This window comes from Elephantulus edwardii, unplaced genomic scaffold (genome assembly GCF_000299155.1).
Source record: "Elephantulus edwardii isolate Elephantulus edwardi_28Jun2011 unplaced genomic scaffold, EleEdw1.0 scaffold00067, whole genome shotgun sequence".
NCBI classification, from domain to species: Eukaryota; Metazoa; Chordata; class Mammalia; order Macroscelidea; family Macroscelididae; genus Elephantulus; species Elephantulus edwardii.
The window spans coordinates 2,482,967-2,489,006 of NW_006399817.1; positions in this window are offsets into that span (position 1 = coordinate 2,482,967).

Genomic DNA, 6,040 nt, shown 5'->3' on the forward strand with positions numbered 1-6,040 from the left:
TAGGAAAACAAACAGATTTGTCCTGGAAAGGGTTAAACCGGGTGGCTCCTTGGAGGCAAGGATTCTGAGGCTCTGTCTAACATACTTTGGGCATGTTGTAAGAAGAGACTGGTCCTTGGAGAGGGACATCATGCTTGGGAGAGTGGAGGGACAGCGTAGGAGAGGAAGGTCCTCTATGAGGTGGATTGATTCAGTGACTGGGCTAATTGGGATGGGAGTGTTAGAGACAGTATGATTGGCACAGGACAGAGCGGAGTTTAGGGCTGTTGTACATAGGGTCGCTATGAGTCATAGGCAACTCGACGGCACATAACAACAACAACAACAAGCCCTGCGAAATCTTCTGTTCAGCACTTTTACATCTCTTCCTTTTGTTTTGCCTTCTCAGCACTCTAATGCAATTTTCGTAGTCTTTTCTGACATCCATTTTGGTTTTTTTCTTTCTCCTCTTTCTTTGTAATAACCTTTTGCTCTCTTCATGGGCAATATCTTTGATGTCTACAATTCCTCAGGTCTTTGATTGTTGGTATTCAATGCCTTAAACTTGTTCTTGAGATGGTTTTTAAACTCAGGCAGGATAGACTCAAGGTCATATTCTGGTACCTGTGTGTTATGAAGGAGAGAAAGTTACAAAACCCATAGTGCTTTTTAAGAATTGTTTTGTCTTTATTTTTTAGAAAATATACTACAAAAAAAGATAACATTTCAACAATTTCTATGTGTAAAAACTTTGTGGTGGTTGTTACATTCTTTGAGATGTGTAATTATTCTCACTGTCATTTTTCTGAGTTGCTCATTCCTGTAGTGTTAGTTTACAAGCTGGCTTTTTACCTTCTCTGATCTCCAGCTACCCCAACTGTGTACACATGGTTTTGCAGATCATTAATAGCCATGGGACTAATATAAGAGAGAGAATGCTTTTCACACTGTAGAACAAGACACTGATGATAGTGCTGGAGAGAAAAGGGACTGAGGGACTGCTGTGAAGAGAATATGGCAAGGTAGTGCTAGAAGAGCCCTGAGATAAAGGTCACAGTTAAAGAATTTATTTACTGGATGATTGAAAGAAGCTGAATTGTGACTACTTTGAAGAAAATCTTGCTGCATAATTAGGGAAACAAGAGGCTTCTTGAATTTGTGCCACTACTGAACTGAAATGAGGACTTTCACTAATTGAGGAATTGTGTTTTGCTGTTACTCTGTCTTGGGATTGTTGGGCTAAACTTGGACTTACATTGGGTGATACTCTTTGCCTCCCCCATTTCCCAATTTATTCCCCTAATAAACTCCATTTCTGGTATCACAACTGTGCATAAAGTCAACAATGAATATAGGACCAGAATGATTATTAGAAACAGGTGGAGAAGCATGTGTGGTGGCGTGTCTGACCAAGAAACTATCTATTTGCTGCTATAGATATTATTAATGAGGATAATTTCCCCTTTATGAAGCATGTAGAAGACTCTGACACTTCACTTGGCATCTAATTCCCATTAACATAAATTAACTGTCTCTTAAGATTCCCATCTAATTTTTTGAATTGGTGTTGTCAAGCTAATTTCACATGTTGTTGTTGCTAAGTATCACTGAGTCGACTATGACTTATAGCAACCATATGAATGATAGATCTAAACTTTGCCCAATCCTGTGCCATTCTCATCATCTCTGATATACATGAGCTTATTGATATAGTCAATATGCTGAGACATCTTGTTGAAAGTCTTCTTTTCCTTTGATGACAATAGACATTTCCAAATTTGATGTCTTTTTCTAAGGACTGATCCTTCCTAAATAAAAAAAAGTCCAAAGAACATGAGACAAAGTTTTGCCACCTTGCCTCTAAGGAACATACTGCTTGCACTTTATCCAAAATATATTTGTTCATTCTTATGGCAATCTATGGGATATTCCATACTCTTTTCTAGCACCACAACTCAAAGATATCAATTCTTTTTCAGTCATTTGTAGTCATTGTCTAACTTTCATATGCATAGCAAGCTATTGAAAAGACCATGCCTTGCATCGGGTGCACTTTAGTCTTTAAACTGACATCCTTTCTCTTTAGCACTTTAGAGAGGTCCTTGACTACATAAAGTTCTTGAAGAATTTTATGCTCAAGTTATAGAGTTTTTACTTTAAGCTATTTTTTTTACCTAAAAGAACACTTCAAAGGATGTTTTTGTTTTAATGTTGATTGGCTCCAGAATGTCTATATTCCATGAGAATTGGAAATTACATTCTGAATCCTCCCCATTTTTATCAGGATTCTTCTATAGACTCTTTCATAAACATGTTCAGTAATGTTAGCTAGATACCATTTGAAGAATCTGTTCATAGGAGAAGTTATTTCCTCCTTCATTCCTGATTCTCTTCCTGCTATAGTTCTGTGTGAATAGAGACTAAAATTTGCAAGCTTTTAAAACCTCAGAGGTATAGGGAATAACATAGCAGACTCCTAACCAAAAAAGGCTATCAGTGGGGCAGGGACTATTAATGAATGAAGAATAGACTATCTGAAGAAGAATGTAGCATCAGGACTGGAGGAAGGCTCAATAACAACCTGTGTTATATAGATGTACACCGTTTGCAGAAGTAACCTGCTTGCAGAAAGTAAAGAAGTCTTGACACACTCACTGCAGACGATCAAACATGGCAGACGAAAAAGCACCCTTCAATATGGATTATATTCCAACATTAAGAAAACAAAAATCCTCACCATTGGACCATAGGCAACAAAAGATAGATGATAAAAAGACTAATGTTATAATATAATGTTATTTCCTTTAACCTGGATCCATAATCAACACCCATGGTAGCAGCAGTCAAGAAATCAAAAGATGTACTGGTAAAATCTGTTATCAAGGACTTCTCCAACATTCTACAAGCAAGGATGTTAGTTTAAAGACTAAAGTGCACCTGGTTAAAACTATGGCATTATCAATTGCTTCAAATGCACCTGAAAGTTGGACAGTGAATAAGGGTGACAGAAGAATTTATTCCTTTGACTTATGGTACTGAAGAAGAATAGTGAATATCTCATGGGCCACCAGAAGAATAAGCTGTCTTGAAGGAAGTGCAATGCAAATTTTCCTTAGAGGCAGGGATGTTGACCTGTCTTCTTATTTTGGCATATTTTCAGGAGGAACCATTCCTTAGAAGATTTTTAGCTGGGAAAGGGAGAGGGTTAATGAATGAGAAGAAAACCCTCCAGAGATGGATTGATACAATGATTAATATAATGGGTTGAGCATGACAGAGATCATGAAAAGGTACAGAAGTGAGTAAGGTTCAGATCTGTTGTTCATTGGGTAACTATGAGTTATACCCAACTTCATAGCACTTAACAACAACCATCAAAATGGAGCTTTAGTGGCCTAGTAAAGAGCTGTGCAAGGGTACCTGGTTCGAATCCACCAGCTGCTCCATGGGAGAAAGATGAGCAACCTCCTCTCCTGCAATTCACTGCCTCTGAAAAACAAACCTCTGGAGGGTCAGCTATGAGTCAGATCTGACTCCACAGTGTACAAGAACAGCGGCAGCATCTCTGGGTCAAGGGTCTTGATGGCATAAAGGGTTAGACAAAAAACTTAACTACTAACAGAAAGGCTGGCTGTTTGAACTCACAGACACTCTATAGGAGAAAGATATGGCAATCTGCATTCAGTACAGGTAAGAAAACTCCACAGGGCAGTTCTGCTCTGTCATACAGATTCAAATCAACCCCATGGCACACAACATTCTTTCAGGTACATTTTTTTTCCAGTTTTTCCATTTATTGAAATAAAGTACCAGATTAAACTGAACAAACTTTCAAATAATTTATCATCAAGTGATTTAGCAAGAATAAATTTTTTACATGAACAAGTACATTATTAAATATTCAAAAATTATTCCATCTTTAATTTTTAAAACTGTTTTACAACATATGCTTATGAATATAGTAGTGTGGAAGTTTTTAAATAAAATAGATAGGTATTAAATGTTCATGCTTACTTTTTTTTAATGATTAAAACAACAGAGAGAATTATTCTCAATGATAACTATATTGTCTGATATTTAAACAATTTTATTAGGACTCATGAAAATAGGAAAATACATTAGAAAACTGTATTTCAACTATGTCTTATTTTTAATCTTTTTTTTTAACTTTAGAGAGTTTACTCCTAGGACTCTAAAATATAGGAACAAAAACTGAGGTGTAGTGAGGGTTGGAGCTGGGAAGAATAACATCAAATCAAGGCATCCAGAAACAGCTCTTTCCAAGGTTCCTGTTCTATATAGAAAGCCTTACAAAAATAGCCATGCAAATATAGGAAAGCAGTATTGATATAATTAACAACTGATCATGTGTTGTGTGCTAAGTGAAGAGAAAATTGGGCAGTCTCTTATAAAGATTTACAGCCTCAGAAACCAGATGGAGAGTCTCACTCCATGACTCAAAATTCTCTTGACAGTACAGTTTATCTGTAATGGTACGAACAGCTATCATGCTGCTAAATGAAAAGTTCAATTCCTCCCAGATGTACCACTAAAGAAAGGTCTGGCTACCTACTTTTTAAAACCAGTCATTGAAAATCCTATAAAGTACACTTCCATTGTTGTTGTATACCGTAAGGTTGAAATCCACCCATAGCTGACCCTATGATGGGTTTTCAAAGGCAGTCAATCTCAAGGCAGTAGATTGTGCATCCTTATCTCATGGAGTGGCCGGTCACCCAGAACCACATGCCTTAGGGATTGCAGTGCAGCTTCTTGCCAATAGACCACCAAAGCTCCCTACACTTCCATTAGGAGCTAGAATTGGCTCTGTGACAACTGTTGATGTTTCTAAATCTTAATACCCACCAAATGCTACTTGTTGGGGATGATGGAAATAACTAACATTCATACATAGCATCAATAACGTAACCTAGTGTCCTGAGTCCAAACATATGATCCTCTCTTGGCTCTTCCTTCTGATAGTACTGATATCTCCACCCCCTCTCTTTACTTACTTGTCTCTACTCTTATCTCTTGTAAATTAAAAGTGGTGTAAGCCATACTCCAGGGAATCTTCTCTTACATGGGATCAGGATTGTATTCATGTTAGGTGCCCTTGAGTAGACTTTAACTCATAGTGACCCCATGAACAGCAAATCAAAACCCTGCACCATTTTCAAGATCTCTACCATGTTCAAACCTATCAATGCATTCACTGTGCCAATACATCTTGTTGAGTCTTCTCTTTAGATGACCCTCTACTTTCCCAAGCAATATAAGCCTAACAGTGTTCAATTTCATCCTTAATCCTTTTACAACTAACTGGTTTATCAGATTATGGAAGATCACTGTGTAACCATTACACTGTTGTTGTTGTTGTTGTTGTGTTTTCAGAGGCAAATAATCCCATGAGAGGAGATTGCCCATCCTTCTCCCATGGAGCAGCTGGTGACTTCGAGCTGCATGCCTTAGGGATTGAAGTGCAGCTTCTTGCCATTAGGCCACCAGAGCTCCCTAACTATCACATTACAACATTATATTCAAAACACAGACCTGTGGCTCAGTCCATGACAACTTGGAAATGAAATATCACACTTCTAAAAATCCATCATTATAGAGGACATCACAGGAGAAACTTTAAAAATTAAACTGAATTAGGAAAAACATTAAACTGAATTAAAATAGAACTAAAACAGTAAAATGTGTAGGGTATTGCTAAAGCAAGGCTAAGAGGGAAACTTATAGCACTACATGCTTTTGAAAAAAGTTCTAAATCAATAATCTACAAGCGTCTATCTTAAGAATCATAAAAAGAAGAGCAAAACAACCCAAATTAAGCAGAAGAAAAGAAATAACAAAGAGCAGAAATCAATGACAATTATAGATAAAAATCAGTGCAACAGAAGGCTGGTTCTTGAAATTATTAACATTGATAATTATCTAACAAGATTTATTTTTTTTTTAAAAAAAAAGGAAAGACAAAGTTCTCTAGAATGAAACAAGGAATATCACTACCAATCCCATGGAAATAAAAAGTATAATAAATCAGTAAATGAACCAC